Source organism: Perca fluviatilis, chromosome 19, assembly GCF_010015445.1.
Source record: "Perca fluviatilis chromosome 19, GENO_Pfluv_1.0, whole genome shotgun sequence".
In the NCBI taxonomy this organism is placed as follows: Eukaryota; Metazoa; Chordata; class Actinopteri; order Perciformes; family Percidae; genus Perca; species Perca fluviatilis.
In genome coordinates, this window is record NC_053130.1 from 7,561,211 (window position 1) to 7,585,644 (window position 24,434).

A 24,434-nucleotide genomic window follows, 5' to 3' on the forward strand; every position below is an offset into this window, starting at 1 on the left:
GATCTGCACCGCGAGGGCTTGTAAATTATGTCGCCTGGAAAATGTCAAGTGTGACCCTGTTTTCTGTGTCAGCAGCAGAAGGTGGCACGCTATGTCACGCTGAGTCACCTGTCCGTCTTATCTATTGCGACCTTCTCGGGAATCAGCATGTCAAACGAGCCCTCTAAATCATTGTTTCTCAAACTTTTTTCAATATTGTAGCCCCTTTGAATTGCTTTTTTGAGCCAAGTACCCCCTGACCAGCGCAAAACATTATTGGTAGAAAAAAAAGTCTATATAAAGAGGAACAATAACAACAACCTTTTTAAACAAAAACATTTAAATGCTACATTTCAAATGTTTAGAATCCATCGCTTCATTCATTCATTATTATAGTATAATTATTTTAGGAATTACGCATGACATATTTTGAAATGAGCATATTTGCAAAAATTTCGCGTACCCCCTGCAGTCCTCCAAAGTACCCCTAGGGGTACACGTACCCCCATTTGAGAAACACTGCTCTAAATGTTTAGATAGATGTGTATAATATGTCTATGCATTTTATTTAAGTGCCAAAACATTTGTAACACCCACATTTCACTAAAACCACTTTCAATGCAAATTGTCTTTCTTTTTTTCTTATGTTTTCATGTTTGAAAGTATAACTACGGAGCCCCTAAAGCGACATGGGAATTTTATTTATTTTTTTATGTTTTTTTATTAACACTTTCTGGGGCGCAGAAGAGAGTTTCTCTTCCCTCGTGAGCACAATATACTTTTCTCGTGAGCATGTGAAAGTATCTCGTGCTCACGAGAAACCAATCTAAGGCACGGCTAAAATTATGCTGCTAACATTATGTGGCTAGAGTTAATATTTCACATTCACGGCATGAAATCAGTTAACAGTTGCCTTACCGTCTTTAAGGTTGTTGATGACACTATCAGGCACATTTCGTTGCGTTGATGAATACCTCCTCCTCTGCAGCCATTCTGACTGGTACTCAGATTGGTTTCTCGTGAGCACGAGGTACTTTTGCATGCTCACGAGAAAATTACCTCATGCTCACCAGAAAGCATCTTGTGCGCACTAGAAAATTCCCCATGACCCCTTAAGGGCTCTGTATGTTACAGTGCAGACAGTCAATTTTGTAACTTTTTACAAACTTGTAAAATTAGCTTGAGTTGGGGAAACTGCTGTTTCCAAGGTAAAGAATAAACAGACATGCTCACCTTTAAAGCCAATACAGAGAAGAAGCCCTGTAAAGCACTTGGGACAATGGAAGGTTTGAAATAAGGACACTGAAGGTTGAAATAAAAGCTCTGGAATAAGTGGACCTTGAGTTTAGACTGTTTGTATCAGCCACTGTTTCCAAGGTAAAGAATGAACTGCCAAGCTCAATAGAATTACGTTCTTCACGCTGTGTTGTAAGTTGTACACATACAAAGGTCTAAATGGAAATATTGTTGCAACAAGATTCACTATTTCTCCAACGTATGAGGGATTTATGTTTTATAACTACTTTGTTTGTGAGGTGAGTACATTGCTACAATCTCAGTGATCACAGTCTAAATACACTCTTGTTAAAGTGGAGGCTGACCGCATGCTGTCATTGTTCCAAGGACAAGTAATATAGAAGGTTTTAGGTCACAAATGTATCTCTCAGTTTTCAATAGCAAGAACCATCTAATCACATCAGAATAGCATTTTATCAAAGCTTTGTGGAAGAGCTCTGCACGTCCTTTGTTAATCAGCCTTCAACGCATCATATACTGTGACATGCTCTATTGCAAGGTGTATTTACACAAATAGGCGGCAAAGGAGGTTCATGCCATGCCGCGTTTCGAGGAGAAATTGCTGCCCCAACCACATTTTTTGCGGCTAATTTTGACAGGGAGCACTCCTGGTTCCAGCAGCAGTAATCCGCCACTATCAGCAAACAGCACTTATAATTGCCAAGCACTTACCAAACCTCCCACTACAGAGACAACGTGCACCACTGACTGTTCATGATAACGGTAAGATGTGTGCCATCTCTCTGATATACATTTAATCATTTCTATTTCAAATCAGAGTACAGCACATTTGTGAAAGTCATAAAACTGTTATAAATATTTTTTTTCTGACACTTTCTGCCTCAGATCGCAGTCACATTTAGTACGATGTGGTCTACAACAGTCCCATATACTATCAACTGTAAACACTCATGCGTGCAGTACACAGTAGGAAGCTGACAGTAACATCTGTGCATTCCATGTCATTAAAATATCATTTTCAAAATAGAATTCAGTACAGGAGTTGTTTGTGTTGCCCTTACTTGTACAGTCTGCCATACATTATAGTTCATCAGCAGCAGCTGGTGATACTCAGCCAAAGGTGTGTTGATTGAACACCAGTGTTTCCCCTTTTTTCCTATTTTAAACTGATCGGTTTGTGTTTCCCAGCAACGCTGTCTTTGTTTTGTCCTCTAACTACTGTGAATTTCTTTCTCTTCTTGTGATTTTGGTGAGCTTACTAAACACATCATATGTTCTTGACATGTCTATTTTTCTTCTTAACCAGGACACCTGCCAAAAAACAAATGCAGGATGTTTTCTTTTTTTTTTTTTTAAAGAGACGTTTTTATAACCAATTCCATAAGAAAAATCAGTCACACCATACCATGAATCATTGCATTGGACCAGTGGCGTAACGAGCCAACACCGGGCCCTTATGCAGGATTATCAAGGCGGGCCCCCCTACTACAGCACGTGATGACAGCGCAATGTCCACGAGTAGGCTACCATGAATAGGACGGGATGGATCATAGAGACACAGCATATAAGAGATGAGATGACTGAGAAAAAAAAAACACTGGTCAATGCGCACCATAACACATGAAAAAAAAACATTTTGAGATTGTTGCAGCCCAAAATGCCTGATTTTGCGGGAGCTTTTGTAAAAAAATTGCGGTAAAAGTTGTGATGTCTTTTGTATGTTTGTTGCAATGAAGTTGCCGAAGACAGTGAAAGTTGCAAAAAAAGTTGCGATTTTTTTTGTATAGTTCTTTAAAAATAAAAAGGAAACTTGTTTTGGGGAGAATAATAATTGTTACTATTCATTAATTACTCTTGGCTGAGATTTCCTAGGAACCTTACCAAAAAGGCTCAGGATGCTGCAAATGTTGGTATAATATGAAAACGGCTGGTGGATTTAAGACAAAAAAATAATAATTTATTGAATGAATCAAATATGAAAATATCTGATACTGTCAGTAGCTTGTTGATCTTTACATTGTTAGTTAATTTCCTATCCTGGTCTGGGACTCACATTCTTACAGTTTGATAAAGTACTTATTGGACTTTAACTTATCATTGCACTTACAATAACGAGCATAGTTGTCCTCAATTTAGGTCATTGTGTACGTCTCATCTCCGTTTTTTCCTGCATCCACCATGTGTGATTGTGTGTTTGTGTGTGTGTGCGTGCACGCATCAGTTGCGGGGGGGAACTGAGCAGCCCAGCCTGCTGCAGAGAGCCGACAGGATTGAAACAGCAGAGCTTTCAACAGCAGCAGCTTTCAGCGACTTTATAGTAGCTAAGTTTCCATCCACTTGTCAATCGAATTATCTGAAGTTCGTAAAAAACTCATGCGAATAAAGCTGGTGAAAGTCAGCTCATCTAAAAGGTGGAACTTGCCTTATATTTTCCCTCCGGCACCGCTGCGAGACAACTCTCTTTTTTGAGCCGTGTATCGCTGTTTGAGCGCCTTCCATTTACTCCGCAGGACGTCCCACGGCTTGTCGTAAGGGACATTCTAAAACGCTTAACGTGAAAAAGCTTAACGTGGTTTAATGTATCTATCAATCTAACAACGATCAATCATCACCAGATGTATCATGGTCATATCTTGTCATGAACACTTAAGCCTGTCAAAAAAACTAAATCGAAATCCAACGATTAAGTTATCTCACGTTAATGTGTCAGATAACGTCCATAATATTTGGACATTGGGTTAGATTTGACCATTTTAAGTGGTTATGATGAGCAATATAGAAGAGGATTTTTTGGTGATGACTGATCGTTGTTTAGGTACATTAAACCATGTTTAGCTTTTTCACATTAGGACTTAAAGCCAATGAGAACCGTGGAGAGTCAACCCCCAGCCGCTCCGCTGCCCTGAAGCAGAAACGCTTTATGTCAGACAACATCCATAATAATTGGACATTGGATTAGATTATTTGACAGTTTTCCGTGGTTATGATGGGTAATATGAGAGATAAATTTGGTGAGGATTGATCATTGTTAAGGTACATTCAACCACGTTAAGCTTTTTCCATAGGCTCTATGAAGCATAAACGCTTAATGTCAGATAATGTCCATAATAATTGGACTTTGGGTTCGAGTTTTTGACAGTTTTCAGTGGTTATGAGGAGCAATATGAGAGAGAATTTGGTAATCATTGATCATTGTTTAGGTACATTAAACCATGTTAAGCTTTTTCCTCGCCATATTAATAATACGGCCACTGATGAAGAAAATATTAACGTGAGATAACTTCTATAATCGTTGGATTTCGATTTAGTTTTTTTGACAGGCTTAAGTGTTCATGATAAGATATGACCATGATAAATCTGGTGATGATTGATCGTTGTTTAGATACATTAAACCACGTTAAGCGTTTTAGAATGTTGCTGTCGTATCCTTTGGTTCATTTCCTTTGCGAGCTTTTTGCTATCTAAAATAGCGGTTATATTTTTCTGGTAAATTAAATTAAAAAAGTATCTCGTCTCCTCGTTTGTCCACTTACATCTGTTTTTGTTGACAGCTGTCATGTGTGCAAACAGAGCGGAAACAGTGGGTGGAAATGAACTGAAACTTCTTCTTCATTTTATTGCGGGTTGCAACCATAAAATGACCTAAAACTTAATCGCAATTCATTATTTATTCGGCAAATAACGTTTCCATCAGCGTTTATCGCATAAGTCGTATATCGATCAAGAGAAAATCCGATGAGACCGAACGTATTTTCTTTGAGTCGATATTCATGAAATTCAATCGGATTTTACTGTTTCCATAAGGTATTTTTCATTCGATATCACTTAATTCGGATAAAAACGGGTCGATGGAAACATAGCTTGTGATACGTCGTTACAGCGTAGATTGATGTTAAAATGTATACAGGTTGGCAGGACGGTCTTTCACTGTACATTTTGTTGGTAAATGTGAGACGTTCGAGTCAGACACGTGTCTCGTCCATGGATGGTCTCGTTTTCATATCAGAAACAAGGAAATTAATTTGACCCGTTCTCGTCCGCTGTCAATCAATATCTTCAAGTCACGCGAGCCCCTGATTGGTCCGGGCCCGTAAGCAACCGCATGCCCTGCTTATCGAAAGTTGCGCGTCTGCATTGGACAATAAACCTGCGTTATTAGTTAAAACAACCAGATCCAACTGGTGTGACTACTCTTTAAAAGGAGTAGTTCAGCATTTTGTCTTATTCGCTTCTTGGGGAAGAGTGAGATGAGAAGATCGATACCACGCTCCTGCCTGTCCATTCATTATGAAGGTACTGCCAGCAGCTGGTTAGCTGAGCTTAGCATCAATACTGGAAACAGGGGGATACAGCTAGCATGGCTCTAACCACAGTTAACAAAATACTGTACTATTTTCTAGAAAGCTCATTATTTCACATGCTTTGTCTGGTTTGTTTAATCCCTAAAAATACCAAATATTAAAATTGAAGTAGAAGATGTGTCGTGTAGCTTTACACTTTACACTAGCACTTCCTGGCATGCCATGCAAAAATGTTGGTGTGTGACCTTGGTTGTAATAATGGATCATATCTGCTTGGTGTGTGTGTGTGTGTGTGTGTGTGTGTGTGTGTGTGTGTGTGTGTAAATGAATATGAATATGTGCATGTGTTATTTCCCATGCCTTTTCAGCATGTCTGTCTGTCTGCGAGTTCATACGTCTATGTGTTTGCATGTGCACAGTATGTGTTAACAGACATTTGTGTGTGTTGGTGTGTGTCAGTGTGTATATGCGCTCACATCTATCACGCGGTCCAGAGAGCTACAGAGTGTGAAATCAACTTTGACATTCATGGTTCTAACCTCCCAAGGCCATCCTAAAGCGGAACACTTAGAGTGGAGTGCCACTTTTCAGACAGAGAATAATAGCTGAGTCTACTGCGGTCTTTGAAGACAACTTTTCATTCTCTTACTGACTCTTATTCATTTTGACCTAGCCAGTGGAAATAATGAGCTAAATACTCTCATCTTTCTTCTTCTCTACTGCTCACACTGTCCCTACCACTCTCTCTTCTGCATGCTGTCTCCATCTCACTGTGTCAATGTTCTCCAAAAAAGTACCCATGTCACAAAGATGACAGGGGGTTTAGATAATCAACAGAAAGAAGAAGGAAAAAAAAAAAAGTCTGTAGCCCTAACTATGGATGGCATGGATATTTTAACTGTTTCTTTCTAGCTTGGAAATCAATGTAATGCAAAATATATCAAATAAAATACTATTACTTGTGTCTCTATTAGCTGACTTATGAATAAAAGGGGCTTCTGAATGTCAAACTCAATGCAAGAGAAAAACTAAGAACAGATTTTTATGAGGAAAGCTGTAATTATGCCCCAGTGTCATCTAATGATGATCATGTTTCATGCTCTCATCCACAGATGAAAACATTATTGTAATGCAACATAATTGTCTGAATGTTTCAGGGAGGTCACAGGCGACAAAACACGTTGTTTCCATGGCTGTTTAAATAAACATTATGAATAAATGGATTTTGATAGTAGATGGTAGCAATCGGAGGACCAATTCTGTGTTGAAATATGACTTGCTGACCCCCCGAAAAAAACAATCTGTCAGACTGGCTCATTACATCTCTTTTTGTTCATCCCTCTTTATCCTTCTCATGTCAAGTTGCTGTCAAGTTTCTTTACTTCCCACATTTTGTGTCCTTTTCTCTTTGACTTCCTCCTGTTGAAACAGCACTTTGGTTGTTTTTTTGGTTGGGGACAAAGACGTTCCCTGTAGTATTACTTTATTGGTTTATGTTACGTCTACTCACTGTGTCTCCGCTCTTTTTTTAACCAACTTTTGTGCTTGAATTTCTCCAGACTCACTGAACTTGATGAGACAGACGTCTGGCCATGCAAGATTAGGTTTTGTGTTCACTCAGGCATTCGATTGTGTGCAAGACTGTTTGTCATGCATCGTGCTTAGGAGAATTACGCCATGTCCTGTTTGGGCAGAGCAGAGCCCCAAGAGCCCTGAATAAGGACAATACTGAACAGAAAATAAGCTAATAAGTATGTTTGAAGTTAGGATGACAATGCTTTGTGATATATCAAACAACATGATAAAGTTATTAAGTTTGTACCAGTAATATTTAGTATAACCCTGTAAAACCACAACATATTTGTAAAAGCAATGTTTCATGTGAACACAGTTTTGGGAGAAACATGGGACAGTCATTCCAAACTGGACTCGACCCAAGATGCTGTAAATACTTGGTCTACTAAGCCATGAGTGCAATAGGCGGAGTTTTTGAGTCAATAAAGCTGACTTCAATAATGTATACCCCAACACTTATGGAGTGCAGGTGCACTGTTTTATATTTGAGTTCAGACTCTATGAATAAATCATTCATAGTGAGCATACCTTTGCCAAGGGCACCCAATCCTCTAAAAAAAATGTTAAGTAGGAATTTGCTTCTGGATGCAGATCTGCATCATCATGGCGTCCTTATTTTTATTTCAGCAAGTGAAGGAGCTGATGACCAAAAATAGTGAAAATGTTAAAAAATGCCCTGACTTGCAATCTTAACAAATTTTAAACGGATCATGTATACTTTGTAGAGTTTAGATTCTCTTTTTTGTTTGTTTTGTTTTTTAAAGCCTAACTGGGTGGGGAGAAAGCTATGCCATATTCAGAAATATTATATATATATATATATATATAGGCTATATAAAAGTAACAAATGTGTACAAAAGTTAGGCCGCTGTTACAAAAAAACACGTGTCATGCGCGGAGTCTCCCCTCTACTTGCACGCATCACACCGGGCCTGCTGTTCTGAATAAACAAACAGTGCAGTTTACATGCTTCGTCCTTGTTGCATTATTCTAAACAGATTTCTGCAGTTCAAACAACTCGGAATTGTAGTTGAGAACGTCAGTTATAACGGCCCACGTGTTAAAAAAGTGTCGGTTTAAATCGGGCTCGGGCTCATAATTACAGTTAATGTGTCGGGCCGGGTCGGGCTCGGACACAACGGGCTCGGGCTTGGTCTGGCTTGAGTTTTTGGGCCGATCTAAGCTCTAATACTTTGGCATGTGGCCACATATCCAAGAAACTTTATTGAAATCTTGTAACAAGATTTGGAGATGCCGCTAACAAATGACTAACACATAATGCATGCACACACTTTAGTTCTAGCTTACAAAAGAGGGTTAAACAATCAATTGGGGGATACAAGGATGCATCGGTGTCTACAGAATGTTGTCATAACTCCATAAGGAAGTTGAAAATGGCCCATTCTCACCGATAGTGAATTCCTTTCACCTTTCATGACCTGGAAAAAACATGTTTAGTATGCATGGGCCTAAGCAGATATGATTATGTCTCTGTTGTTTTCTCGTCTTGACAATCTGAGGTTTGAACTGGCGATCTTCAGGTCAGAGGCTCTCTTTTGAAAGAGAGAGAAATGTTTATTATATTTGTTAAGACGTGTTGTACTGCATGAAGAGTGGATTACAAACTTTTTCGTTATGGGATCTGTTTCCCTGCCTGTGGATTAACTATTGATTTATTTTTTCTTAAGGATATTGGTTTGACCTACACAGTGTCCTTATAGAGTGCCTCCACTGCACTATACTCAACAAGGAATTAAGAAGACTTACAGAATGTGTTCTTCCAGGCAGCAATGTACTGAACACCTTTCATTACAGAGATGAACATCAGCACATCTTTACTTTGACAGAAACACAGCAGTGAGTTAGGATGTGTGCTTTTACGGTAAAGGGATAAATGCAACAGTGAGTCATATGGTGGTTGCGTGTGCTTGAATAGGCTTGTGCATCCGTTGACAGCTCCTCTCCGGATCCCTTTTCTCTTCCAACAATGTTGGGATGGAGAGAGACATTGAAGGCAAGGGGGAGATGAGCCAGGTAAAGAAACAAAGCTATTTTTGTCTGATGAAATGATTAATTTGAATAGACTTTGCCAGCAAAACCACAAGAATGTGACTAGTTCCATTAATATTATTCCTGTAGTATTTATTACCTCTATGATGTCTTTGCAGCTGAAGACAGAAAAGACTGAGGCTGATGTGTTTTCTGCTGGCAGGGAATTCAGGAGAGAAGAAAAGTTTCCAGAAACTTTACACAATGTTTTCATTCCATGTACTCGCGCTCGTCTCCATCTTTCTCATTCCCACACTTCCACTTCATGCGTCAACTGTGTTAAAGCAGTGTTATTGCAGCCTATTCTTGCAGCACGCCTCCCTTTAGTAAATAGAGAAAAGCCACAAGTTCTCAAAGTCCTATTGTTTAATAGGTTTGGTTTTATTTTTTTGGGAATCTCTTTTATTTTTGCCTTAGAGACTGCTCAGGCATGCAGAAGTGAGGTGGTCTTCAGAGACCTCAGTAGGTCAGCATTCCACATGGAAGCACTTGTTGGATCTACAAATCGGTCTGGAGAAATGATATGAATGTGTGCAATTAGTTGTCAGTTAATGCTTCCAGCTAGGGGGACATACAGTATTATTCTAAATACAGGATGGAGGATTACAGGGAATGTTTTGTGGGGTTAGCCTACAATAATCCACAATTTCAGTGTTTCAGATTTCAGGGTAAGAAATACCTCTTTAAGAGATTAACTAAAGCAGCAACAAACACTATGGTTAACGGTTATAAGGTCAATACACCTGTGAATCTGGTAAAACATATTGTATCTGTGCCTTAATATCTTCCAAATGAATTCAATTCAGAACTTTTAGCTATAACAAGATGTACAGTAGAGGGGAAAAATAACAGCTTTTAGAGAGTTTATTAAAACACTGGAGGATATTTTTGCAGTGATGTTTTTTTTTCTGAGAACATCTATTGAACATTAGAGGAATCTGTACATGCTACCTGTACAGTGGGAAATGGTGAAGACCCACAGTAAATCCGAAGATAAGTGGTCTCTGAAGGAACACACTAAAGAGACCAAGATGTTCTTCTCTGTTCCTGCCAGTTTTCTTTGCCGTCTACTTTCTGATCAGAGATCACTTCATGGACCTTAGAACATGAAGATGCACTGTTTTTGATACCGTACCAACACTATACATGTATCTAGCTCTGCTCCGTAACATAGAATAGGCAACCCTTCAAAGCACCTGTATTTGACCTCCCTTGGTTCGATGTGTATACAGACTTATATTAGATCCAATCTTGTTTGATGTTTTTTTTTTCCATTTTTCATGAGCACGGCAGTTGAGCAAACCAGTCGGCTTAGATCTCTGAGGTTAGAAAAAATTAAGTTCTACTGACATTTTCCTCCGACTCCAAGAAATATACTTCTCCCTAATATACTTTAGGTACCAGTAATATCCCTGTAGTCAGTAGTCCTTTGTGTTTGACATTTTAATAAAGCGCTGTATTGTTAGAGCACGCTCCCACCTTCCCTCTGTCTCTACTCGCTCTTTCATGCTCACACTCTTTTTATGTTGTGCTCTGCAGAGACTGTCGTCAGCATATTGTTGTATATAAGTTCAGTTCTCACTAACAGGCAGAAGAAGAGGCAGGAAAGTAAATGTATAAAAATATGGATGCATGCAGAAAGACAATTTGCCGGGAGTTGGATGCAGAGAGAGGGGGGAATGAATGAATTAATGCAAATATATGGGGGTCTCATGAATTCATGTTCAATGATATTACAGTTTTTTCCAACTGCTTACACACAAAATCTTTTCATGTCACACGATTTTTGAAACCTCTCACTCAAAGTGCAAAACTACACAGCAAATCTCCAAAACCATAAGCTGTTTCTCAGCCTTTCACTCAGTTTTCAATTGCATAAAACACTTTTTCAAAACATTTAACACAATTCTCTACCTAAGACACAAAAATCTAACAAGAAGTGACTTGCTATCCATTTCTAAACACAACCAATCAAAATGCTACACTTATTTACCAGGGCACACACACACACTCCTCACATGTGCAAACACATTATGTCATAACTGAACACTAACCAATCATTGCTTTAGTATAGGCCTATACAGAGGCCAAAGGTCAGATTACCTGTTTGGAACAATGGATGCCAACAATAGACAGAGAGCAAGAGGAGGAGGAGGGAGAGACAGGGGATAACAACGAGGAGGAGGAGGAGGAGGGAAGAAGAGTAAGAAGGAGAGCCATTTCTGATGAGATCAGGGAGAGAAGCCCATCTTGAGTAGCTTTATAGTGGCGTCCATACTGCATGCAACTATCTAATGACTATTTCAGCATTACAAATCAATCAGACTTTGTTTGTGCGCACAAAGTGCAAATACAATTCTGTCCTCCCGCCCACACACAAGCATGCACAAACACTCACACAACACTCACAACACACACACACACACACACACACACACACACACATATTCTTTATTCTAAAAATGATACCTTTGGTTTACATATTTAGTTTATACTTTTTTTTTTCTTGTTTCATGCTACTGTATACAACACTGGGCTACTCTTACAGACGTAATGTTTTGCCCAATACATATTTTCTGTTTTACTGTAACATTACATTGTTTTTTACAGTGCACTTTTCAACCACTTTCAGCAGACTACTTTCTCTCTAGAACATTGTAGATATAAGCCTATGAAAGACAAAAGAGCTTTAGATTTAGAACAACAGTGTGTACATGGTATATCCAAAAATTTACTATTATGAAAAAAGTGTTTGCCATTTGATGCAAATGCTTCATTTTGAGATGTGTTTATGGTATTTTGAATGCAGTGTTTCATTTTGAAGGAGATGTGAGGCATTTTGCATTTTGTGTGTGCAGTTTTGGGAATTGTGTGTAGAGTTTTGAAAAAAGGAGACATAGTTTTGAAAACGTGTGTAAGCAGTTGGAAAAAACTGTAAAAGCCCTACCAATATGGCCAATATTACTGGCACAAATATATGTAACTATATCAGTAAATTTGCCGCCCAAAGACAGAGACCATTGTTACATCCTATGCCTGGCGTGTAGTTCAGCATCAGCAACAAAAAGACTTTAGGTAGAGTAGGTAGGTAGAGTTTGGTTAGATATTTATCTTTTTTACACAGAGACAACGCAATCCTGCTGTAAAGAAGACGCGCCATCACGCCGGCTTTCTTTTTTTACACTGAACCAAACAACGCCGGCATGATGCCGCCCCCCCACTGTGTGATTTTAGATAGCATGCCGCAGTTTGAAAGCAAAAGAGGTACAACGTATTATTTCACAGCACATTTCAATTCCCTGCCTGTTTAAATCATTTCTGCTTTTAATAGTCCTCTATGGCTTTTCTTCCCAAGCTCAATTCAGAAACATAAAATAAATCAAACAAATCCAAAACTATGAACTGAGAAAAACATTCTACGACATAATAAACATACAAACAATTGTTTAACAGGGAATGACTGTGTTCTTTGTTAAATATTGCAAAAGTCGAAACTGACTCGAAAAAAGGACATGTTTACTTTTTCAATAGCTCCTTTCACACAGCCTGTTGAAGGTGGGAATGTTGCACCGTTATTCCGCCTCGGCATTCTGTATAAAAGGAAAAAACACAGAATCCCCCCATTCTGTGTGGGGGACAGAGGAGGTTGTCACATAGCCGAAAAGGACACACACACACACACACACACACACACACAGACGGACTAGAAGCCGATGCTGGTGTGTTACAGTGTATTTGCCTTCAGCTCCAACCCAGCAGAGTTCCCTCTTTAACTCTGTCAAATAAGTTCTTTACTATGTGTGCAAAGGCTTTAAATATTGAGCAAAATTGTTTTCTACCTCAAACATACCTTTCAGATGTTAAAGAGCCCATATTATGAAATTTATTTTATTTGGGGTGTTCTTTTGTGTCTCTTGTGCTTCCACACGCATACAAACTTGAAAAACAAACAAACATCCATGCTGTTTTGAGTGAGATACGGTTTCTGAATGTCTTCTGCCTTCAATCTCTGGGTGAGCTGGTCAAAATCTGCAGGACTTTCTACGTCAGTAGCCGAGACGAGGTGGCTAACCGTAGCATGCTCGCGCTAGCATGCTAGCTCGTTCTTAATGGCAAAACACTGCTACAACACACACTAGTTCACCATAACCTATAGGAACTACTTACATGTCCCTGTTCTGCAGGTATTCCACGCAAAGTTGGAAGCGCGCTCTCGTTTAGAAGAAGTCTCCCGGCTAATCCTGCCTCGTACTGACTGAAGTTGTAGAAACAAACAGCTAGCTGATGTGATCTTACCTACCTTACTGCGCATGTGCGCCTCCCAACAAAGATGGAACAGAAGTGTGATGCCTCACTCTGTAGCTAAAACAGAGAGCTCAACACACAGGGTGAAAAGAGGAGCTGCAGCAATATGCAGTCCAAAGAAAATATGGTGTTTTTTGAAAATGAAACCATGTAAACCTACTCTGGTACAACCTCAAAATACAATTATGAACCTGAAATGAGCATAATATGGCCACTTTAACAAATCATATTCATTGGCCTTTTCTTTCATGTTGCTTTATTGCCACTTTCACTGTGGAGGAATATGATCTGGACATATTTCAACATGCTCCTTTTGTACAAAAAAAAAAAAAAACTTTGTGACACCACGTTGAACAGACGCTTGAGGCAGTCAGCAAAAAAAACCTCTTCATCGCAGCAACAGCAGATAAAGTAATTAACCCAGATACAGTTTGTTCTGCTAGCTGTTCATTTTCCAGGTATTCCTACCAGCCCGGGCTTTTCGCCGTTATGGTTACAGAGGAAGTAATTAACAGACATACAGAGGGAATATGGCTATATTAGATCCTGGATGAGTGATCCTGTGGGACAGTTTGTTCTCGTTCTTTCACTTTCTTTTCTGTCATGCACGCACACGCGCACACACACACACACACACACAGTCTTACAGGCGGTCGTTGTCTTCTATTCTTTATCTCCTCTGATGTCCCTTCTTCATTTTCCAAACCCCCCTCTTTCCATCTTCTCTTTCTCCTCCCCGCCTCAGGCCATCCTCTAACTGCTATGATGACTTCATTTTCTGGGCTGAGGGAACTTTCTTTATTAGCCAGTCTTAATGGTTCTTTATGATGGCCTAGATACGGCAGTCAATCTTCACAACGCACTGCCTGTGAGGCTGTATTTAACGTGACTATTAGTCTTACACGTCCACAAGTGGTCGACTGAATAGGCGTCTTTGCACAATCTTGTTTCCTTGCACTTTTTTGCCATGCACACTCTCCCATCCGTACTTACTTCTTCTGGAGTCTGCCCCGTTAAATATATTTCTTTTTCATCCTTGTTTTGTGTTTCTTTTTCTCATCCCTGGTTGCCTCCCGTCTCAGTGTGTCTATGTAACGCGAGCATTAGCCTGACAAGTCCGTAAGTGGTTGTGTCTGAACGCAGGCAGGCACCTCAAGGATCGACTTCCTCATTCAATTCTAAAGTGTTGCTGCCAACTTTCCATCTTCGTCTTCTCTCGGTCTCTCTCGCCTACATTCATTATCTGTCATCTGGATCCATTCAGAGTCACACTCCATTATACAAGAACTACAAGACTGTGTTTAACGTGAATATTCAGCTGCCAAGTCCAGTGCTAGCTACACGAACGGCAACAGAAGACAGAGTTCGTCTAGCTTTTATTCCTTCTTTTTTTTCGTCTTCTGCTGCTTTGGAGGATAATTTCACCCAAAATTAAATTGCAGATTTTTTTGAAACTTCCCAGGAATAATCAGACCATACTCAAATAGTAATACAATATAATACATTAAATATTAAAATGACAAAGAAGGTATCGAAAAAATGCATTTAAAAAAATATATACAATGTAACTACTATAACTATAGTATTCTTCAATGATTTACAGTGAAAACTGCAGATTATTCGACAATTAAAACATAAAAGAAGATAATGTGACATATAGACTCATGATAGTTGATGCATTGGATATTTATTTCCTGAACTTATCATATATTGTTGATCATTTGCTTACATGACCAGAGTAAACTTTATATACATTACAGCCTTTAGATAAATGTGGTGACGTAAAAAACTAGATTTACATCTCAGTCCCTCCAGAAAAACGCGATTATGCGATCGCATAATTCAATGCATAATCAGCCAAAGTCCGCATATTTATTCGGGGGCCGCATTTTTTCAAATACGCTGCACTTTCGCCACATAAATTGCTGATTTCCGCGCAAAATATGCGGGGCTTTCGGGGAACATGATTTCATAATCCCTGCATTTTCATTTTCATTTTTACACAAGAGCAGCCATTTTCCCCTGTTGCCATGGGAACATTATGAAGTTACGTAATTACGTGACGTGAAGCAGGGTGTTGGAATCACTTCTTTTTCTCTTTTTCATCCATCCGCAGTTTTTGCAAGTTCCCGCAATTTCATCGCATAAAATTGCATAAATATTCTGCATATTCCATCACATTTTTTAAGAAAACGTGCCGCATAATCAAGGATTTTTGCCTGCAACAATCACAAAAAAAACTCCGCATTTTTCTGGAACATCTGGAATGAAGTCAACAAAATGCTCAATATCTAAACCTAAACTCAGTACTTGATGCCAGAACCTGCAGTAAGACTGCTGAAGGCCCTGGGCCCTCTCTGATGCCTGAAGGGCCCTGAAGGCTCCCCACTGGTTAACCGTTGTTTCATATCATAAAATATGGGACGTAGAAATAAGCGCTGAAAATGTGTAGAAGAAAAAGTTTACAATTTAAAACGTTGGAAAAAGCAAAAACAAACTGTAAAAAAAAGGCGTCAAAAAAGTTGAAAAAAAAGAAGTGTTTTTTTTCAAGGTTGACGGGAAGACAACACAAGGGTTAAATCATGTCCAGATGGTCCATCATGTACCTTAGAAAGTAGTGAGTGACTCCTTGTCAAATTGTAGTTTTCATTCTTTTCTGTGTATGCGAGTGATGCAAAAGTTCCTGCTTCCACACACCTCTGTAACCTTGGTGTCATCTTTGATCAAACCCTCTCCTTTGAACGCCATGTTGAAAAAAGAAAAGCTGGCTTCATCTCAAAATATTCTTCACCCCTCCCTCTCCTTCTCAGCTACTCATCCACGCCTTATGGTGTGTGTCCATTGTCAGCGTCATTTCCCCGCATCCCATTCATTTCTATGGAAGCAGCCGTGCAATACATTCTGGTAGCGTCGTGGGGACTTTGGAGAAGCGTGGCGTCAAGCCGCTCGCTCATCATTTGCATAAAGTTTAATTCAGCCAACTTTATACAAATGAGAAGCGGCCGGCTCGGCTCGCCGCCTCTGAAAAGCTGAGGGAAATCTTCTAAACTGACCTTTGTCTGTGAATTCAGCAACTGCTTAGCCTATCTCTCGCTTAAAATGTTTTCAGAAACATGTTTCGGTGAACTATTTTCGTAAAATACGATATCGTATTCCAAACGAGCCGCCATTATGGTCGGTTTTGAAATTCGGAAGCAACCAGCCTTACGTGACGCGTTCGTCCAATCAGCTGCCGCCATCACGGTTAGAGCAGGGTGGAGACTGTTTTCTTTGCTTGTCAGTGGCAAGCCTGAGTAGCATAGTACATATTAAGAACAGGCTGCATTTGAGCATTAAATATTCAAATATTATTAAAAAATAACAAATGAAATTCGAATGGTATTATAGAGGAAGATTGACAGCTCTAATATGGACACCCACCATTAATCACCTGAAGGCCAGATTACTGCACCCACATCCTGTATAGCACATCCTCCAAAACTACAATACAGCCATTACTCAGTTGATCGTCTGCTCATCCACTCCCGCGACAGAGACCACATCACCCCGGTCCTTCACCACCTCCACTGGCTCCCCATCTAGTTCAAAACTCTCCTCATCACTTACAAAGCCCTCCACAGGCTCGCCCCCTCCTACCTCACTGATCACACCCAGGCCTCGTATTTAGTGAACAGTACAAATGCACAACAAAGCAATCAAATTTTCCGTATATGTTGTGGTTAGCATTATTTTACCTCGGCATTGTAAGTAACACTTTATATAGCACTTTTAAAAACACGCAGTTACAAAGTGCTTCACACACATGTAAAATACATATGAAGAAATAAATAAGAATAAACATAGGTCATAAAATACAAATTCAATTTAAAATACAGCATAAAGGGGGTGCAGCCCTTTACACAAAGGCTAATGCATAAAGGTGGGTTTTTAAAAGATGCTTAAAACAGTCCAGAGATTCAGCAGACCTGACAGACTGAGGGAGAAGATTCCAGAGGGTTGGAGCTAAAATGGCAAAGGCACAATCACCTTTGGTCTTGTAGTTGGAGCGAGGAATGGATAAAAGACCAATATTCGAGGATCTGAATGGCCGTGTAGTTGAGTGAGGATCAAGGAGTTCAGAAATGTCATGTAATGCTTTGAAGGTAATCAACAGGATCTTATACTGTATTCTGAATTTTACCGGAAGCCAACGAAGGGATGCAAGAATTGCTGTGCTATGTGAGCGGTGACTTGTTCTGGTTAATAGTCTGGCAGCTGCATTTTGTACAAGTTGTAGACCACGTAGAGCAGCTTGACTATGGCATGAGTAGAGGGAGTTACAATAATCAATAAGAGAGAAAATGAATGTGTAGGTAACATAAGGGGTCGCGTTGCTGATACTATTCCACTAGCATGTACGTGTGTGCAATCTGTGTTAGTGTTCTAAAAATCCCAACGCTACGGGAAACAATGACAACCTCAGCGCTAGCACGCTGCAAATGGCAAAAAGTTTTGACGAAGATTTAGATCCTGCAATAAGGCAGGTTTGCTTAATTCTTTCAACGAATTATTGTAAAGATTTACAAAGAATATGTTTACGGTATTTACTATCAAACCGGGACGTGCAAGCATGTTTGCCCACCAGTTATGGAGCATTGGTGCATTATTTTCCAAGCATGGCCTATAGTCTGCAGTAAACTAGCCAGGGTTAAGGTTAAACACAGAGAAATGCCGCGAAAAATGCCATGGTTTTTGGTCGCGATAATGGAGGACCAGGTGAAAACCCTGCAGTCAAGGCTGATAGATGCAGCTTATCACAGCAGGCAAGGTAAAGATATGGACATAAAAAATTGCTGCTGGCCATTTCCCATCATATTCGGACCACCAGAAACATTTGTTAGAAACGACAGATGGCAAGCTATCATGCAAAACGCCAACGTTTCGGGACGGATTGGAGGGGATTGTTGTGGACGAAGTACATACAGTGATACACTGGTAAGGGCTGTTTCTTTTATTCTGTCCACCCTATGTTTCTTCTAATGTCTAACACAAATATTAACCAGCCAACACCACAAGTTGCAAAATATGTACAAATACAACCATAATTCTTTGTCTCAGCTTCTTTTCTTTACTCCCAGTACACTCTCCTCCTTCTATCCCTTTGTCTTCTCTCTTCCTTAGGCTGAATTTAATTATTAATAAGGTCAAAAGAGCTGCTTCTGAACCAATAACACATAAAGCAGATACTACTCATACTCATTTATTGATTTTAAAGGTTGCTGGTCTTTACTTGTACACAGTTTGCACCGGATAGAATAGAGACAGAAAAAAGAAATGGCATCTTTTGAGGTATATGAACTTTGCCAGTAGACCTATATCTAGATATATGGATTATAACATTCACAATTATTGACTCCATCCATGCTCCTACTATTTTTCTTAAAATGATTTTCTGAATATTTCATCAAATAGCTTTCCTTAGAATTCTTTTTTTCTGGATTTTGTCTTTTGTCTGGAACACACTGCAGTATATATACACGGGAAAATGTTTTACATTTTTGCTACATTTAGAGTAGCAAAATAGTAGAGAAGGAGGAAGCATGTCAGATGTCAAAGAAATTGTTGACCCAGCATTTGGGAATGGAAAAATGGAAGGTATCTCTAGTCGCAAGCATACAGTATTCAGAAAAAAAGCCTTTTAAAATACATAGAAAGTCTTATCAAAGACCTGGTCCTCTATGAGGACCACAATAAATACTTTTTATCAGTGAGACTTTTTTGCTAAAAGCGAAGGGGAATTGACCTTTTGGTATGATCATTGAAAGGAGCTTAGCACCGACTCCTCTGATACTTCTCATTGCAATACCAAACTTTTTGACCTTGTATTTTCAATACTTAAGCCTCTCATTGCCACTGCTGCCATTTACAAAAATGATTTGTGGTTTCCTTTAACAACTGCTCATTATAACATTTTCATTCCAATTGGCTAGATATCTTACAATGTGTAATAAGAGCTAGGGAGATAGTTATTCTGCCAGCTCAGTAGATCTAGACTCTCAAACACTGTGCAGTCATTTCCTATTATTAATGTATTTCTGCAATATTAATTTCAGTAACTGATATTAAGTGATATTAAAGTTACAAAAAGAATAAATGAAGATGAAACACAAAGGTTGACCCAAGAACTCGATAACTGAAATCATCTGAGCGGCCTCAGTGGAATCATCAAATACATCCGCAAAATATGTAAAAGTAAAAGCGTATGCTGACTATACATGACAAGCAGACACACTGCTCTGTGCTGGCTGACTGAGCTATCCGTGTCGCCCCAATCAAATGGCTACCAAGCATCATATATTGTGGGCTTTACTCCACAAACTTTTACAAGTCTACTCTTGTGTAAAATAAGCTTTGTCTAACATGTGAATGCACTTCCCCGTTCAGTTTGATAAATGTGTGCTTCCTTCCTTTCTGGCAGCCACTAGTTTCAAATCATTTCAGCACAATATGCCAATCAACTTACTGAAACTGGAAACTTTGTTGAGATAACAGAATACTGTGATGGATGTCTTGTCTGTGCTCAAACTTTGGCTACAATATGGTTCAGTTATAATGCAGTTGAGATTGCTGATTAGAAAACATTCCTACTAGATGCTAGCGCCACCCTGACATCAACCGGCTCTCCTAATATCGGTGAAATGTTATACGATTGAATCCTACCTATCAATTTGGAACATTCACAGAGATACAGTAATGACCGACACATTTCCTGCCAATCTGGAATACAGGTAAACAGCAAACAATCCATCAGCACAGCTAGAGATTTGATTGAACACATGCAGCAGTGCTGATTTCAACACATCCCAACACATTCTCACACCCAACTCGTAAAATAAGGACGTTCGGTCAGGAGCCTTTCTCGTTCTTATTTGACGTTAAAAGTCTCCTTTAGCTTGCACATCCACATGTTTGAAGAAGTCTTTGCAAATTAGGTACGTGAAAGAAAGAAGTCTATTGTGCATGTCTACTGGGCTCTCTTATACATTGTTATAGAGCTGTTCTGAGGTTAAAATAAAAAATTGCCACCGAGGGAGACCCATCACAGATTCAGTCTTTAATGACCCATTGAAACGCTACATAAAGTCATTTTCATTTTACTGAGACACACCAGTTAATTTCCTCACTGGCATCAGTGATTTTTTTTCTTTACTGAGTTTAGCATTTCAGCAGACAGCTTCAATCATTGGGCGATAAAACAACAACTGGTAATATTTAATTACATAAATGACTTTGTAAAAAGCTGCAGATAGGGGATAAAATGCAGCAATCATCTCTCTGTGTGTCAGTGGAGGTTGAATCTCTTAGCTAATGAGCCACGGGTTGAGCTGGAGTCCCAGGGCAATGGACAATTAACCAGGAGGCTCGTCTCAGACTCTCTTTCTTTTCTTTGTTCTTATGTCTTTCTAGCTATTCTGGGTAAATGTCTGTGAATGTGGAGTGTGCTCTGTGAAGTTGTGTGTTGAGTAGAGCTACAGTCTATGTATAAAAGCTCATTAGACAGAAGACCTCTTGCTCACGGCGGAGAGAAGAGAAATTGTGTATGTGTTGGGTGGTCAAATTGTCCCCCGAGTGCTAAGAGAGGATGGAGGAATCAGAAGAAGGTGGGTGTTTTAAGACAATGCAGCTTTTGTGTTTGGACTTAATGATAAATACATTGGTAAAACCAAGGATTCATGTGGGATGTAACAGTGAGGCTTTATGTTTGATCCTATGTTTGCATACAGTTTCCCATATTTTTTTTCTTAAATTACTTTGAACACAATCGTACGCTATCCTCAATAACGGAATTTTTCCAGTTTCATCAGGAAAGGTTTTATTTTTTCAACAGTGATTTTTAGAGGTTTTACAAGAGATGTCGTCCTGCTGATAGGGCGTATGATCAGAAAAGCGTATGTGTCGTTCTGGAGGGAAATTTACATATTTGGTTGTTTAATTTGGAAGAGTGGTCGGTCTTGGTTAAATATTTAAACTTAATTGCGGACTTGAAGCGGGAAGCGTTGACTTATTTCTATGTTTACTACAATCTTTAATAGGGGTGGGAAAAATAACCAATTCTTAGATGCATCGCGATTCTTTCTAGAACGATTTGATGCTCGATTCTGATAAGTTAATAATAATTTTATAATAATAATAATAATACTTTTTTTTTTTTAAATGTGTTGATTTTTATTTAAAAGTTACTGTCTCCAGACAAGTACAAATCAGAAAACAGAGTGACTAAAAAAAGGATGGGATAATGGACAACAACTTAGAGTTTAGGCAAAAGTGCAGAAAAAAAACACACAAAAATGGCCAAAGGGAAAATGTTTTTTAATTTTGTATATATACACATGATCTAATAAGACATACATAAAATAATTAGGCAAAACACATATAGGCTGTTCGTCTAACTCATGTTTCATGTTCTAAGAAGCCAATTCTCCACCTTTAAACATGACTGGGCCTCTGACATGGTTACTGTGAGAGAAGGTGACTTTCACAAGCATGTTTAAGGCTTAAGCACGGAATGACTACAAAATAAAAACCTCAGTAGACAAAAACATTTCATTAAAACTTGTGTGTGACAAATAGATGTCAAAATCTAAGCTTTGACAAGCGGCTTTGTCTAGGAAGTGAGTAGTAAACTCAGATTTATATGTATATTTTTGTCAATCACGCATGGAAATGTAGATTAAAAAAACTGTTGCATCAAGATGCATCGATAATCGGTTTGATATCGAATCGTTGGCCTCTGAATCGGAATCGAATTGTGAGGTGCCAAGAGATTCCCACCATTAATCTTTAACAAAGAGTTATATTTGGGTCTTATGCATTGTACTGTACACTCAACCATCGACCCGGGCAGATATTGGAAGAAAAAAAAAAATTGAATTGGCAAAAGACGAGAATATCCACCTTACAGTCGTACAAATCATGAAATCACGATAATTTAGTCTTGAACCATGACCTGTACCATATGATGTATTTAGGCTATGCTTTAAAACCATGCAGAAGGAGCCTAATGTCTCGTAAGGATACAGAAGACAAAATGTTATGGGGACTGAACCCGGGACCGTTCAGGGTTAAAATGGCCTCTCTTACATCTTTTCAACCCTGCTACTGCAAATGTTATATGTGCATTAAATATTGTTACATGACATTTAGCACGACATTTTCTATTGAATAATTAAGTACCACAAATCCATAAATTTTAACTGTGCCTGGCCCACTTTGCAGTATTACTCCCTGGCAGCATTAAGGCCACGCTGACCAAAGGCTTCTCCTGCTGGTTAATTAATCAAGTGATGTAAGCTTAAAAAATGGAAAACCATAGCTCATAGTGGCATTCTCCTGCCCATACTCGGGTGTTTTTAACTAGCCATCCTTTGGTTTTATGAGTCAATAAAAAAGTTTAAAATAATGGCAAAAGAGAAAGGGTGGGTAGGTCCGTAGAAGAAAGACAGGTAAAAGGGTAAAAAGGGCAGACAGAAGTGGACGAGGAAGAGAAAGATGAGCAGCGGGTAGTAGGAAATTGTGAGAAGAAAAGAATGGGCAGAAGAAAAGGGGGGCTCTTTGCAAATTGTTCCTTCATTTCTTCCAGACGCACCAACTGCACTCTCTCTGACATCATGTGAAAAGCCGAGAGAACAAATCACACAAGATGGTGAGCACATTAGCACAGATCACTGTGAGAGCTGCAGCCTTGAGCATCAAGCTGAGTTCAAGTTATTGGATTCATTTGAAAAGCTCAAGCGCAACGCGGCAACCTCGTTATTAAAACAACACAAAGGCAGCAGCAGGTGATCTCCTCTGTAAATTTAAACATTGCAAAAAACTAAATATCTCATATAATCCCTTTAATATCTCATAATCAGTTATTAAGAATGCGCTTCCATCAGCAAATGAATGTGATACCTCTGGTTTAAAAATGGCCTCTGATCTACATAAAAGCCAGCCATTAGGTGTGAGCATTGGAACTGAAAATTAATTCATATAATATCTATTATTATTATAGAATTATGTGTTACTTAATTTAAACTTGATCTTGATGCTTATTAAATGCATATCTGCTTCATACGGTCTACATATTTTGAATGCTGAGAAGTTAAGCTGGAGTTGGAGAGAGGGAAATACCTTGCTCAAAGGCACACTGGCACAAGTTACTGTGAAGAACAAACTATTTGTAATTCATTTAAGGCAATCTGTGATTTTAATCATTAGCTGTTCTGCCTATGTGCTGTAAGCAAGATACATATACAGTATATGCAGTTACATATTGTTGTAATAAAGAGCTTTTTGTTGTTTGAGCTGTTTACGAGGCCCGTTGGACTTCCTCGCCGTTTATCTGTCACTCCAGAAATGTTGTGTGCAAATGTTTAATAATTAACTTGCAGGCTTTGCTTCTATGGTCTTTTTTTTTAACTACAGTATATAATCAGTAAAAGTTTTTTAAAGTATAATCAATTGAAGAGTTTTTGTTTGGTACTTGAGAAATAGTGCTACGTGCTAAGTACTATGGAAACAATCCCATACAAAGCACATAATATTAAGTTTCAAGACATAACATCCTATTGTTGCATCACCTGAAACCTCTAACGTTGGGGTATTTCCCAAGTTGTCAAAGTTTTCAGCCATACAACTTAGTATTCCAAGGTGAAATTTATTTTCAACCCAGGAGCAATTTGATGGGAGTACGTGTCACTTGTCGAAAGCTGGACATTTGATTTGGAGGTCTTGTGATTTTCTGTCTGACAGGTGTCATTGTTTTAAAATCTCCCAACTCGCCTGTGTCTCTCACTGGGTTTAACTTTTCAGGCCAGGATCCAAACTGGGTAAATTTAGTTTCCTGCCCTAGGAATCAAATCAGAACAATGGCACATTAATGAAGCCATTTTATTTAAGTGAAGAGTTTATACACTTATTTAATGGCTCTCACAGTAAAAAAAAAAC